The following is a 16858-nucleotide window of genomic DNA, read 5'->3' as shown; positions in this document are numbered from 1 at the left end:
TCATATGTTGTTTATAGTAAATGGAAAATACCGTAATTATGTTAATGAGTTTGTATACCAGTTGGGGAAGTTTGTATTTGGCGCTTAGTTTTGTCTTTACATTTTATTTTTAATAGCTAGTTATTACATCATACTGAAATTTGACTACAAAATAAAAATATACTAGCGGAAAAAAGAAACTGTGCATTATTTAATATATAAAAAAAACATTTAAAAATTACAATGAACAAATTTTATTTTTTGTAATACTGTTAACACATGTATTCGTAACAACATCTCATAACACATTAATGTCAACGTCGAATAACGTCAATTTCAGCATATTCGAAAGTCACTGTTATTTGAAATTGAATCAACAAAATTAATAACGCGTGTGACCACCATTTGCGTTCACGCATGCTTCACAGCGACGCATCATTGATGTCACTACAGTGTTCAGAAATGCTTGAGGGATGTTGTTCTAGATGTTGGTTAAAGCCTGGCCTAAATCAGCCAATGTCACTGGCTGATTTGGTAAACGGCGTAAACGTCTTTCCATTTCATCATAGACGTGCTCAATCGGCGACAAATCGAGGGAAACAGCTGGGCAAGGCAATACATCGACATTCTGTTGAACAAACAAGTCCCTGACTACACGTGCAACGTGTGGCCTTGCGTTGTCTTGCTGCAGAGTGATGTGATTTTGATGTCTCTGTATGAAGGGGATCACATGACGCTGAATAATTTCATCTCGATAGCGTACGCCGGTGAGATTTCCATTGACAACTTGTAGAGGTGTCCTTCCACGTGCTGATATTCCACCCCACACCATAACGCTACCTCCACCAAATTGTCGACGTTGCACAACACAAGCGTCCTGGTAACGCTCCCCAACTCGACGATACACCCTACAACGGTTGTCACTGCTATCCAAATGAAATCTGGATTCATCAGTGAATAGAATATTGGCCCAGTCCTGTATTCTGAATCGCAGATGTCGTGTGCACACGCTAGTCTGGCGATACGATGACGTTGAAGCAGTACTGGGCGCACTACTGGATGTCTTGGTCTGATGTTTTGCTCGCGCAGACGATTACGCACAGTTCTTGGACTAATTGGTAGAAGCCCTGGAATGCTACGGGCAGTCAAACTTGCTGTCTGGAAACGATTTCTCAGATGCACAAGTCTAATGTGGTTGTTCTGTTGACATGACGTCACACGAGGTCGCCCAGAGCGCGGTCGATCCTGAGTTTTGCCAGGTTGTTGAAAACGTCTCCATAATGACTGGATGGTGTTCCGATGAACTCCAAAGTGTCTTGCTACAGTATTTTGTGCCATTCCAGCTTGCAGTATCCAAACAGCACGATAACGTTGGTTTTTGTTGAGTCGTGGCATGACATAAGGGTAAATGTTGTTGAAACTAAAGTGATTTCCTTAACAAAAAAAGTTTAAACAAATCCTTTACAGTCCTTATTCCAAACAGTATTGGCCCGTAAAACTCGCGCATACAAATTCTTCTATAAACAACAAGTGCTCACTAACAATGAAAAAGTCCGTGCACCCGGACGGTTACCATCCGATATTGTCAAAAACATTACCATTATTGATTGTTTAAATTTTATAAATACAAACAATAGATATAGAAAATTTATGCTAAATTTTATAATGCACAGTTTCTTTTTTCTGGTAGCATATTATCAAATGTAAAGAGTGTCAAATCAAGCTACAGCAACTACATTGAAATGTTCCATATGAATGCAATAATAACCTATATATTAATAAAACATCTTTTCTTTTTAGCTGGAAAAAAGACGTAGAGGAACTAAATCACAAATATATCATAGCACAACAGTAGGTAGCATTATATGTATTTATATATATTTCTACTAGCTTTGGAGTTATTGTAAGTTTTCACTATTATTTTTAATTACAAGAGATAAATTGAAATATATCTAGAAATTAACTATCATTGTTCATTTTTTGTATGGTATAATATTTCGAATTTAAGATTGCTGGAACTCGAACGAGAAGAAACTTCAAGATTAAAAAGACATGTAGAGGAGCTTAAAAAAGCACATTATGAAAGTGAAAATAAATTGTCACGCCAACTGAAACAGATTGCTAAAGAAAAGGAAGATCTTCTAATTCGGTATGTAAACACACCGCAAGCTACATTCAACGCAAGTTTTTTACAAAAGCTTGATTCTTGGCATCTTGTTGATAATATCAAATTCATTTTTATCCATTGAATTATGAGGGTTCCATTTAATGTTATGCACAGATCTAAGATGTAAGTAGTTAACTTTTATTGGTACGTTAAAAATCTATCAGATCCTCTTGAAAACATGACCCAAACAATTAGTAATTATATGTATAAAAGTCAACTTTTACATCAAAGCCTACGATTTTAGCTTATAGCATTGATCTAGAATATTTTCAATGGAAAGCCTATTATCGTGGATCCCCTCTTAAAGGACTATATATGATATGGGCCTAAAATGCCCCCCTTAAATAAACATCATCATTTTAATGTAAATCTGTGTTTTCTTTGTACATATATATATATGTGATGTTTCTACATAATATTCATTTTGATTTAATTAAGTGCTCACAATTTAGAAATATGACATCGTAAAGACAACCTCTTTTCGCCATTTTTGCATTTTTAGCATAAAAAAGCTTGTTTTTATGCAGATTTTGTTCAGATAACAAAAAGCACATGCTTGAACAAACAAACGATTTTAATCAGAGATATATCTAGCCAAGACTAATCAGTTACAGGTTTTTTTTCCTTTTTCAAGCATGCGCTTTATATTCCCCATTCGTAAAAAGGTAAGAAAAATGTCAATTCTTGACTGATTTGAAATAGCGTCACTTCGGACGTCATATACTGTCAGTGAAAAGAAAAAAACCATATAAATAGGTTAAATATTTTTATATCAACTCTTGTAAAAAAAAAAATGCATAACAACTATTGTACCCGAAACACTTTTAAAAATTATGGGGGGCCAAATTTAACTCAAATCACATATAGTTCTTTGTATGAAATATCTGAACCATTATTGGCCACTATAAGCTGGTAGCGCTTATCAAGCGTATTAATCAATTTATCTTGACATGCAGTAAAATCGAACTGTCAAGTGATTAAAAAAAGTGTTGATAAGATTGGGAGCGATACATTCGGGATATAAAAGGAATCTTTTACAAATTCATATAAACGACAAAAAACAAAGTTACAATTCTTCCCCGTCCTGTGGATATTGATTGCAAAGTATCAAATATGGTTTATAGTAAACGAAGCTCAACGTAGGTACTTTTAAATGACCTTGTACGTTTGTTGTTTATGATTGTATCGAGCTACTTGTATTGCATTTTCAGTTTGTTTTTATCGGAGTTAATATCAAATAGGAACAAAAAGACTGCAGAATGAAAAAAAATTTGTATTTATTGTCTTATCTATTTACAATGTTTAACGACTGTATGCAGAAATATATTGAATAGTCATAAATCGTATTGTCTATACAGTCTGTTTCCTTCTCAGTGGGAACAGTTACTTTGAAGAGCTTTGTCAAAAAAATATTGAAGTTAATAAGTAAGTATCATTTAATATTTTGCCTTGCATTTAATTTCATCATTATAGACCTTGTACACTAGTAAGAAGTAGCTGGGCTGTTCTTCTTAATTAAAATTGTAAAAGTAAGAAATGTCAAGGAATTCACAATCGATATTGCTTTTAAGATCTCTGAAACTCGAACGAGAAGAATCTTCACGATTAAAAAGACGTGAAGAGGAGCTTAAAAAAGCACATCATCAAAGTGAAAGTAAAATGTCACGCCAACTGAAACAGATTGCTGAAGAAAAGGAAGATCTTCTTATTCGGTATGTAAACACACTGCAAGCTACATTCACATTTATTGTTCACAAATGCTTGATTTCTGGCATTTTGTTGATAATATCAAATTCAGTTTTATCCATTGAGATATGAGGATGTCATTTTATACCATGCACAGATCTAAGATGTAAGTAATTAACTTTTATTGGTACGTTAAAAATCTATCTGATCCCCTTGAAAGCATGGACCTAGACGGTTAGTAAATATATGCATAAAAGTTAAGTTAGCTATGTTTTTATATAACCTCTTAAAAAGCTACGATTAATTTTGAGATTTTTTTTTTAAAGGGACGGCCTTTTACTTTGGATCCGCGCTTACAAATGTAAATTCAGATGAAATATTTGACCCGCTAATGGCCACTATTAATTGATAACGCTTTTCGAGCGTTATAATCAGTTCATCTTGACATGCAGCAAAAATATCTATAGTTATGGGATATGCATCTTGATCACATTCAATATTTTGACCAATTAAAACAAAAAGAGTTACTTAACAAAATATTTTATGCCTATTTACAGTGTACAAATCACGTATTGTTTAGGAAAAAACTTTTAACTGTTGACAAGTATTTAACTAATTATAATGTAAGGGGTGGGCAAAATGCCTAATTACCTTTCAGCAAAATATTAAATGCATCTTAGCAGCCAAAAAATTATTTACCAGTGCCTGGTGTAGCTGCAGAAATGTAGCTCCGCAAAAATTCGTGTTGACTGCCCATTGAGCTTCAATTCTAGGCAGACGAAAAACTGTATATTTATTGCGCACAAGAAGTTGTGTACGGTTTTAGACTTATTTAACTTAGACGTTTTTCCACGAACGTTGTTTTTATTAACACCCCGGATGACCATATTGTTATGTAAACAAACCACAATATATCACTTTACAGGATTGATGAGGGAGTTTAAAAGATATTCAGAGGCAAGTAGGGCAATGGCATTTAAATGCACTCCTTTTTAGGGTTATGAAATAATCCTAAACCCTTACTGGAAATTTGATCCACATGACAAATACATGTACTAGTAACTAAGAATTGTATATCAATATGACCAGTGCCAAAGTAATATCTGAACAACAAACAGTAACGTTTCGTTCGAGTTTCCTTAAAATATCTAGTTTATATCAAAGGTTAAGCAGAATAGCTGGAGCTAAGTTGACGAACAACAACCCTCATATAGCGGACCTAAGTGACGACAACCGACCGACCAAACTGGCGGAAAAATTCGGTCAGTTATATGATGATGCATGGACAGATTCTCTGGAGGAGTTAACGGAAGTGGAAACAAAATTGGAAGACACCGTGGCGATAAGCTTTCTGCTGCGCATTGTAATGGTATAATTTCTGTCTATGGCATGTCAAAAATTGCAATATTCGATTCTTTCCATTTGTGTTGTACAAATTTCTATTTTTATTAATTTAATTTTCTAATTGCATTCTATAACCTAATTTTACATTGCATAATTTACAATGAAACGATCTTGTCTGACAGTTGTTTTACGTGAACGGTCTGAACGCTGTCGATCATTGACGTTTCCATTTGTCCGAACTTGGTTTATAAGTTGGCGTATGGAAGACGGATGCACATTATATTCCTGAGCAACATCTTTTAGCGAGAAACCAGCAGTAGGCATCCCTATAACTGTTTGACGTTCATTTTCAGAGAGTTCTCGTCGTTTCCCCCATTTGACGTTTTCACAAGTTTTCTTTTAAACACATGCTTGACAATGTATCTGGATAGTAAACTCTTCCCGGACCGGGATGATTCAAGCATAACCTTTTGTATTGTTATATTGTCCTAACGCTGGACATCATGGATTTAACGTTTCGAGCCTTTTAAAAAACATTGTCTTTTGAATCCTATAATTCTCTTGACTCGAATGAAATACAAGATAAACAATTCAAGAAAAGGTTTTATAAATTCTATCTATACAAAAGCATTAGCTAAACTTATTTAACTCAGTACATATTTCATTTTAATTGTAAATGAATTCGTTTGTATTGCTTTATTTTTTTCATTTGTGGTGTATCTTCAGGAGCGTTTATTTTGGTTAGTATCGAAGAATTTTATGATTTTAATATTATACTTAATCAAACTTGATAAATGCTAATGTGTCTGGAATCTTGCTTCGCGGTTTTTTTTTACTGTTTAATCAAATACTAAGATGTTTTTCAGGAGGTCATAGGTCGTATTTATTTTTTCGAAGGAAATTTTCAGCACATAATCATCGTCGGAAACTCACGTTCGTTCTCGCCTGTCTTTCCTCCGGAAAGTAAGAGAAGCAAGACAGACCGTGAAGGTAGGAGAAGCGAGACCGGCTTTGGGTTTTTGACGATGAAAATGGAAACTTATAGAATACATATGAAAGGTATACAATGCAAATAAAACGTTATAGAATTCAAACGAAAGTTAGTGAATACAAATAGAGAATTATACAATACAAATTGAAAGATCGAGTATTGCAAGGTTTGACATGCCAGTTAATTTTTTTTTTCGTTAAGGTTACATTTATTGAGGGTTATGTTTGATCTCTGCTAAACTGCAGGAGATAATGTTTCAAATATTGACCTCTATTAAAAAGGCGTGCAATGATATAAATCCTTAAATGTATGAATGTGTCGTTGGATAACATTGCAGACAGCGTACCAGTTCTGTCGTGGTTCCCGCTCCATGCTCCTTGACCTCACAGACTGTCAAACGGTTGTAACTTGTAAAAATTCAAAGGACATTAAAGTAAGTCTTTTTTTTTTGTTTCAATCAACCACGATCTCCGATGAAGAGGGTTATATGCTAGCTTTTATTTTAAGGTTCTTACCAAATTACCGGAATCATCAAAAGTGGACATAAAGCCAAGAACGCAAATGAGTCTACACGCTAAAGAAACTGTTTCTGAGATGCAAAAAGTATCAACATTTTAGAACTTTTTAATGTGTAACTATTTTTTATCAGCTTACAAAGAAATAGAATTACTTTTAGGATTATATTTTCAGAAATTTCATGTTATCCTCAAGAGCATTATACGTGATATAATTAGGAAAGAGAAATTCCGTCCGTCTGTGTCTGACACATCTAAAACGAACCCATGGGAACTAGACGAAAGCGACGTAAAAGCAACCAAATGTTTGGGCCTTTGGAGTGGCTTTTCAACAGTCATGCACATCAAGGACATTTACAATTCACCAAAGGGTTCCAAAGAGGAGCCGGTTACTTTGTTAAGACACACAGAATTTAGTAAAATTAAGAAGAATAGGTTGTCAGAGTTCGCAAAAGATGACAATTTACGACCACGATCCCAAGCGTATTCAAAACAAGGATTTTTTCTGAGAAGAGATGACTTGCAGAGAATGCTTTCAGCTCTCAAAAATAGCCAAACAGAGTCGACAGGTCCTAAAACCAGATTTCCAAAAACGACTCACTTTGCCGAGCGCTGTGTAGAGTTGTGTTGGTTTATGCACATAACTCAACCACCGATACATCTCAGTGCCTGTATTCCAGAAAAAAAGAAAATGAACAATGATATAATTAAAGCGTATATGAAATCGGGGACGGTAATCGATTACATTGTATGGCCGGTTATGTATTTACATGAAAATGGACCCCTGTTGACCAAAGGCATCGCGCAGCCAGAATGAATTGTTATTTATGATATTTAAAATGTTACACGTATTTGAATTTATAAGCCGGTAAGTGTATGTTTTACTAGTCTCTTGCGAAGTGTTAAAGCCGTAAAATTGTGCTTATGCTGTAATGTAGCAGATTTTTAAAGATGTTTTATGATATAAAACTCAATCACTGTCACGTGCAGTAAACTGATTTTTTTTTTACATATTCACAATTTCAAAACTCCCATACTCTTAATAATATCCTCAATCAAATCTATATCTGCAAATCATCTTTTTAAATATGCACATTAACACAAAGTGGACATTGACTCCAGTCTGATTCCCAGTTACCAATAAACAAAACGAGTATTTACAAAACGAGTTCATCAAAAGGTACCCTGTTCTTCAGAGTAAATATGCATGTAATCCTGTGATTCTTGGCATAATACAGAATATTGATGAAAAATCGATAAAGCGAACATTCGTTTCAACACAAAGGTCAACCCACCTTAAATCAATGTTGTTTACAGAATTTTATTTGTTTAAATCTGAACCAATAACATGTTCATGATAATTACACCAACAAAATAATTTGTTATATTTAATAATAGTTATGAACTACTGTCAGTTACAAGTATTTATTGAGGCAATTCAAGATAATTACCACTACTTGGCCAAGATATGAAAGAACGGAATTTATTTATTGAAATCATTTTTTATTTGATATGAAATAACATTTATATGATTCTGTAAATATTTTCAGTTGACAAAAAATTCAAACAAATAAAACAAAACAACTAGTATTTACCTCATTAGTATTGTATATTAGTGTTTGAGAAGCACGCTTAAAAAGTCATCTTATGGACCTTTCTAATAATTTGAAAGATTCTTCATGTACGTAAAAATGGTATAATACTATCATTTTTCTTAAATGTAATTATCATATGAAAAATACTGTTCTTCTAGTTAATAAACATATAACAAATACCAAGGGAATTTGTCTTTATATTACATTAAGGGCAAAGATAATGGAAAAAAAATCTTGAAAATATACTAGGAAGTATGAATACAGAAATCTGGTTTCCTGATAGGAGGAGTGAAGGGATAGCCAAAATAATTTTCACAGGGTAGATAATACAATAGGACAAGTCTTTACTATTCCAAATAGATATTCATAAACTTTTAAAATGCTCATTTGTGAATTATTCTGCTAGCGATGACGGTATCCACTCGCAATTGATGAAATTCCTTGTCACAGTGTCTCTATCCACAAGGGAGGGTTGTTTTAAATTCTTTGTCATAATGTTTGTATCCACTAGTGGATGTCGAAGTTCTTTGTCATAATGTCTTTATCCACTAGTGGTTGTAAAAAAAAGTCTGCATAGTTACACCAATTTTTCTTCAATCTCTAGTGTTTACAAACAAGAACAATATTATATAATTGTAAAAATTAGTGTAGAAAAAATTATTTTTAAAAATGTTTTAAACATTGCTACAGTCAATCCTCTAATTGTGAAAGTTTTATAAGAATAACTTTTTTTATATGCTGGTATAAATTACAAATGTCATCACTACAATTTCTAAAGGCTTCTTCAGTAACACGCCAAGGAATGTTTCTTTACCACAGGGGAACTCTTTAAATATGTATTAGGGAATGTAGTTCGACTTTTCCGTTTAATACTAGTATAAAATTAATTTCCTTTTCTATCGTTGTCCTTACAAAACGTTTCTATCAATACTATCTCTCATATTTAAGAGCAAGACACAGATTCTGTAGATTTTCCTGAGACCCAGTGTCTGAATAATTCCGGTTATACCATACAGTGTTTTCATTTCCGTCATTCAGAACGCCTTTCATCAGTCCTTCTTCCTCTCTTGACATTTGTCATTTATATTTATTACTCGACATTGTTTTTCGCCTTACAAAATGTTCGATTTCTTCTTTAGGACAGTTCATCCAATTCATCTTAGACAATTTTTTATTTGCTTCATTGAAAAATACGAGGTTTTCTCGTTCTGAAGCGGGTGGAAGTTGTGGAAGTAAATCGCGTGCGATTAAATTCGCCACAATTAGAGGAACTCAATAAGTTAAAAAACAATTTGTGCATTTTTTACTCTCTTAGCGTCATATGATATAATCGGTAAAAGAAAAGTTTTAGCTATTGTATTAGAAGTGGACTGAATCACCTCTATCGAACAGCTGTATATATGGAGTTTTCCTTTAAGACATTAAGAGAGATATTTAAAAATTCATTAATCACCACACCTGTACTAGTTGTCATCGCATGATTTACATTGGATTGATGCAGTGTTTAATCATTTATAATTTCGGAGAATTAATATTGTTATTGATTGAGACTTAATCTTGTTTGGACGAAATGAGGATTATTCATATAAAGCAGCAACTACCCTAAGATGTTTCAATATTTTTCAGATATTTAAGTGAGTTTACAGTTTAAATGATGTGTACCAAAAGCATCAAATGAGGCAAAGGATTTAAATTTCGGGTTATTTTGTGGTTGAGATCAAGTGGAATGTATTAAAACCTTTTTTGTATATCTTTAAACGCATTTTCAGCTCACCTGAACTAAAGGTTCAATTGAGATTTTCTGATCGCCTGATGTCTGTCGCCAGTCCATCCGTCTGTATGTCAGTCCGTCTGTCTGTAAATTTTTCACATTTCGACATCTTTAGAACCAATGGGCCAAATTTAACCAGACTTGGTACAAAGCATTTCAATAAGAAGGGGATTGTAAATTATTGAAAAAATGACCTAACCCTTTTTTAAAGGGAGATAATTATGAAACAGTGAAATCTTCTTCTCAAGAACCACTGCACCAGAAATGCCATTATTTACACCATAGCTGGTATACATATATAGTATAGATTCTAAATTGTTAAAATTGTGACCCTTGGGCCAATAATGGAGCCCAAAGAGGGGTTCAAAGTTAAACATATATATAAATAGAAAAAATGTTTAGAAATCTTCTTCTCAACAACTACAATGCTACAATTTGTGATATTAATATGCAACCATCCTCAGGTTGTGTAGATTCTAAATTGTTAAAACTTTGACCAATACTGGGGTCCCAGGAAGGTTCAAAGCTTCCAATTGAAAAATATATGGAAAAGGGTTTTAAATCTTCTTGTGAACTACAATTAGTGAGATTAATATACAAGCATCTTAAGATAGTGTAAATTCTAAAACGCTAAAGCTGAGACCCCTGACTATTACTGGACCCCAAAAGGTGTTTAAATATAGCTTAGAAATATTAAGGGAAAATGTTAGAAAATCTTCTTCTCAACAACTACAATGCTGCAATTTGTGATATTACTATGCAACCATCCCCAATCAGTGAATATTCTAAATTATTAAAACCATGACCCCAGGACATTTCTTGTGCCCTAAGAGGGGTTCAAAATTAACATAGAAATATATAGGGAAAGGGTTTAAAAATCTTCTTTTCAAGAACTACAATATTACAAATACTAATGACTAATACTGGGGTCCCCTATTAGTGAATATTCTAAATTGTTAAATCCATGACTCCTAGGACATTTCCGGGCCCCAAGAGGGGTTCAAATTTAAGATAAAAATATATAGGGAAATGTTTAAAAAGCTTTTCTTAAGAACTATACAATGCTGTAATTTGTGATACTACTATGCAAGCATCTTTAATTAGTGTTGATTCTAAATTGTTTAACCTATGACCTCCAGGACATTAACAGGGCCTAACGGGGTTTAAAGTTTAAAATATAGAAGTATAGGAAATATGTTTGTATATATTCTTCTAATGAAATACAATGCTACGTTTAGTTACTGTAACTAAGTAATAGATGTATTCGCATTATCATATCTTCTTATCCTCACACCAAAGTCACAGTGACCTTCTTTCATTTTCTATAATTATGCACAGTTCATTTTACAATTATGTTATCTTAACATCTTGAAGCGTAGGATAATAAGATTGGCTGGTCAATGAATCTTAGATATCTTAAGATAGCTTCGATATCTGATAATATGATGTCCATAAAACTAGGCTTCTTTTTTATATGCTGTTTAATATTAGGTCAAATTTTGGAATATAAGAGAGTTTTTCACACTTTTAAAAGATTCATATTTAAATATTTTTTAAAAATGATACAAGAATAGTTGTTGTTCAGGTGAGCGATGTGGCCCATGGGCCTCTTGTATTATATTTTTCAGTTCAGTGATTCAAACATCCTATTAGTCTAAAAATAAATCTTAACCTTCACAAAAAGAAGAAAATGTTTGAGAGACATTGCTGAACAGAAAATAGTACAAACGAACATTCCACTGTTACATCACAAACTTAGTGATAAAGAGTTTGGATTTCATTCCTCTTTAAATTTATTCAATAAAAATATGTTTAAACTATAAAGATTTTAGAGACAGGGACGGTTCTTTTAGTAAAATAATCAATTTTCAGAAAGCAACACACTCATTGAAAAAAAAATTCAACAAATTAAAACACAAAAATATTACCGCAATCATATAGGGAAACCATAATATATGTACATGGAAAATTAATATTAATAAAACATGTATTCAAAAATGTGAATGCATAAAATCTTGCTTTATAATTTCTATTGTAATTGCTATTTTTCTATAGATTTGTGTCCGGTGTCGTTCACGATCTGAATTTAGACTACAAAGAAACATCAAAATATTTCCGTACCTTTCAGAAACGCAATACAATTCATTGAATAATTAATTGAACATACAATAGGTAACATGGTAGTCTCTTGGTAGTTTCTTGCAAACATGGTTTCAAAAAATCACTTGCTTTTGTTTTCAGTATTTTAAGTATTTGTTTCTGAGTTTTTTTAAAATAAATATTTATTGCTTTAAATACATTTGTACATATGCGCATTTTGTGTATGTTTAACATTATTGTTCTCTACACTGTAAAAATACAGTGTAAACGATTGTCATTGCCATAATGAAACCATGACCACAGAGTAGCGTAATTATTTCTTTCGATTTTCGAGCATTAAATGCGTTCAATATTGTAATATCACATGATTACACAACTGTTTTCTGTCTTTACCATCTACCCCAATTACTCTATAAAATTATGATTACACGGAGCAGTAAATATTTCAGAAGTCTGGGTCAATCAACTTTAAGGTTTACCAATCAATTTAATTTGAGAGCTTGTCTATGAGTGCGTGCGTGCTAAGAGTTTTCATCATTAATATTTATGTGTTTTTCTAAAGATTCTTCCCTTTAAAGCTTCCCTGTTTGGTTAACGTCTCCCCACACACACTGTAGATGTAGCTGGCAGCGTCCTCCGTACTGTTGGAGCAATTTGTCAAGCCCTTTAAAATCCTGTAACATTAGGCGCTGACTCCTTATCACATCGATCCGACAAGCAGCCACTACAGGGATGAACATTCTCTTCACCAGTCTGTGGACTGTTCTTTTGCTTGGTCGCATGGTCAGGTCACAACAGCTGCAAAGGTAAGATGAACTTGATCCAAGCTTTTATAGAGTCTCTTTCCCGCTGCATATAATAGATAACAATAAATGTTAGGTAAAAGTAGGATGAAAATGTGGGGGGTGTTTAAGTGAATTAGATTAAAACGATTTTATGAGAAAAACTTTAACCGATGTTTATGTAAACGATGATGAAATATAATATATTTTTTAAATAAGAATAAATGTTTAACTTTCTTTACACTATCAAAGCAAAATTTTAAAACTTGATTATAAATATGTCTTAAAATATAACTAGAATATTTTTTTATCAATTATGTTAACGTTTCATTCATTAAGTACGTAAATTATGAACTAGAATGAGCCTCAGCCAAGATTCTAGTAGTACTTTACTGCATTGTATATCTTGTATTAACCCATCGCAGTGTACACAGAGAAAACTCATCAAGTTCTAGTTAAAATCTGTTGGTATTAAGCTCACCTGAGCAAAAAACTAAAGAGTTTTACTGATCACATTTGTCCGTCTGTCCGTCCGTCTATCAGTCCGTCCGTCCGTCTGTAAACTTTTCATATTTTGAACTTCTTCTCTAAAACCACTTAGGAAATTTCAACCAAATTATGCACAAAGCATCCCTAAAGAAAGTTGATTATAAATTGCAAAAATGAAATGCTAGTGTTTATTCGAAGCTGAGAAAATCTCGAACCTGCAAAAAGGTGGTGCATTTTTAAAAATCTCTCAAAAGATACTGGGTCAAATTCAACGTAAATTACCCTAAATAATCCTTATAGTAAGGAAAATATCAATTTCAAAAATTAAGAGCTAATTTTCAGTATTCCATATTTCGACAAAAATGTTCGAAGCAGCCATCTTAAACGTATGATAAACGTGTCAATCTGACAATGATAATTTGTTTTTATTTGCAACAGTTCGCGTGCGAAGGGAATCTTTGAAACATGCAAGATATATTGTTGTCGATTTTGTGAAGTAAATTGAGGAAAAAGTCACTCAAATTAACAGGAAAGTATTTGATTATGAAAGATATAATGATAAACTGTACGTATGTCAAAAAAGCGAAAAAAATGCAGTTTGGAGATAAAAAATGAATATCTAAAATATTCAATTCAGTAAGTAACAAAAGCATGTTACATGGTGCCAGCGTTGAAATCCTTTTAATTAAACAAAACAGTTTTCAGCCATTTTGTGGTGATGTGTTATTCCACCTTAATATTCCAATGTGTTGACATTTCTCTTTTGACGGTGGTTTTAGCTTGTTGATTTTCGTTTTAGTTTCATTAATTACTTTGGGAACTATCATCTGTATTTTGTGGTTTTTATGTATCAAATCAACCATAGACTTTGGTAAATCAGACAGCTGGCTGTTTACCTGCGCAATGTGAGAAAAATGATGCATTTACAACATAACCAACATACTAAAATAAATCATTCTGTACGATATTTACGCAATGGTTGATTAATGCAACGTGTTTTATTAAGATGCTCAGCATTTTCTCGATTCTATTAAGTCTAAACAAATTTCGCTGATGGAAATATATAGATATATATAAATATATATATGATTCATTTAAAAAAATAAACTGTGCTCTATATTTGTTTTGGTGCATTTTTCATTTGTTTTAATTGTTTGCATTTTTCCAACTATATTTGAGTGTCAAGCTTCGAGTTAAAAGCAAGATACAGAGCTTTGCTCACGATTCTATGTTTGCACACAGAGCTTTTGTTCTCTAACATTTTAAATGCTGAATAGGAAATACCAGGTTTGAAAATCTTACGTTGAATGTAATAAACTCATGTGAACAAAAACATGACTCAAACAAAGCAGAATTGTGAGCTTTGTATCATGCTTATAATTCTACGATTGACGCTGAAATTTTGGTTGATCATTAAAAATGTTTCACAAAACGTTAAATACCTGTACAGAAAAATTGAAAGAATGATATAAGGATTACCAATTAAATTTTTAAATGTTTGAAATTTGGTACAATTTTCTTCTTTCACATAAAGGAATTTTTTTAATAAAATACAATGACCAGTAAGTAGTTAAGAAAGAACTTTACCTATATGCCCTCATATATTTTGATCGCTTTATAAAGTGGGGGGGGGGGGCTAGAATAAAGGAAATGGGAAGTCAACAGTGTACCCCTACCAAAAATTAAGATATATATCTTGCATAGGATCTCATTTTTGGTAAAATGGTATTCAACGAAGATACATTTGTCAAAGATTAAGTATATGCAAAAATACTTGTAAAATTTGGATATTAATTTCTGTTATTCTTCCGAGGTACCATATTGCACAAAATTATTTGAAAGCCATGTTGCTAGGGTGAATGACGTGGCCCGTGGGCCTTTTGTTTGTTTTGTCATAACGTCAATGTAGATATTATTTTTCGTAGTTTCATCAGCAAGAGCTCAAAGTAAAATTTTACAAGTTTTTATCAACATATTAAAACTCGTTTAATCCCTAGCAAGTCTCCTCTGTGCGTGTCAAAATTCCCTTTTTGGCCAAGGTCAACTATTTTATCACTGCTGATATACACGCAACAAGCTTTATTTGATAAATATTTTATGTCGTAACTTAACATGTTCTTCTTTGTTGTCGTTAATCTTAGCTTGCCAACATTATTAATTTCAAGACCCTGGTGATGAATATCAGACAGGAATTACTAATTAATCAATGAATTAATTGTAACTAAAGTATATCGACTATTTTGAATTATTTTAAACCCCAATCTATCTATTATGGTGCCCCAAAGCCATTTTTGAACAGACTGATTCTTGGCTTTATTACAACCTATACAAACATATACTGTTCTTGGTTCAGATACTATCTACAATTAAGTAAAACTGTTACATGAACTAGCCACTTCATGGTTAGGTCAAGGTTGATCAAAATGGTTTTGTTAAATACTAGAATATGTACAAAGAACTTTAAAATTACGTTCGGTGCTGCATTTTATTTAACAACTCTTATAATCAAATATATTTAATAATTTTTTGAATTCAAGTTTGTACGCCCATATCAATAATAAAGCTGTATTGAAACATTTCATATAATTGTATGTATTTCAGAAGGGATATTTTGAATTATCTGCTGAACAGCTCAGCGTATGACGCTCGAATTGCACCTGACTACGAAAAAGGTAGCTATATTCAATGGTGTGCTAGTCAAAGGTTATCAAACATTTGATAACACCGTAAATTGTGAAATAGCTGTGGTATTTTTTTTACTTGAAATAGACAATCATGTAACAAGGATATATTTTGTAATTCGTAGATGTTGCTACAGAAGTTGATGTCCAGCTTTTTGTTACAAGTATCGACTCCATTAATGCTATATCCATGGTATGAAAATTTAAATAATTCCGTTATATACCTACAAAAATTTGCAATTATTATCTTAAATACGCTCAATGCGCCCTTAAGTAGTCATTGAAAGATGCTCTTTCGTGTCTTTGTTTGAAAGATTATATCAGTTAGGTGTTGGGGCAATTGTGAATTCATAAACGCTACTGCCGTGTCATTTCCAGTCTTGATAAAAGAACATGAATTTCATATATCATTGCAATGACTGTTTATCAATTGGTGTACGCTTTACAACGACAATAGTAGAATGGTATCGGGTTACTCGTTTTAATAGACGCTAATGATTGTCCGGATTGTAAAAGGAAAACCATGCTCATTAAAATTAAGAATATGCTCTCCATCCTAACATAACCCGAAAATTTTAATATCAAAAACTGTTGTATAAGTAGATTCATCGGGTATTTTACATGGTTCAGGCAAAAATAATAAAAGGCATATAATATTGTATTTAGTCAAATGTTCTCAAAATAGCACTAGAGGTCATGAATATGCGATTGCCATATTCTAAGAACCATACATTGAATTCGAAACTGTAATTTTTAAA

At 32.6% G+C, this 16858-nt stretch overlaps 1 pseudogene; it reads left to right on the top strand.

The window, feature by feature from the left end:
- Nucleotides 1-16858, top strand: part of LOC128192812 (uncharacterized) — a 39229-nt pseudogene that overhangs the window by 12732 nt on the left and 9639 nt on the right.

Source organism: Crassostrea angulata, chromosome 7, assembly GCF_025612915.1.
Source record: "Crassostrea angulata isolate pt1a10 chromosome 7, ASM2561291v2, whole genome shotgun sequence".
Taxonomy (NCBI): Eukaryota; Metazoa; Mollusca; class Bivalvia; order Ostreida; family Ostreidae; genus Magallana; species Magallana angulata.
The sequence above is the reverse complement of the archived record's forward strand: the minus strand, read 5'-3'. Positions and strand labels throughout refer to the sequence as shown.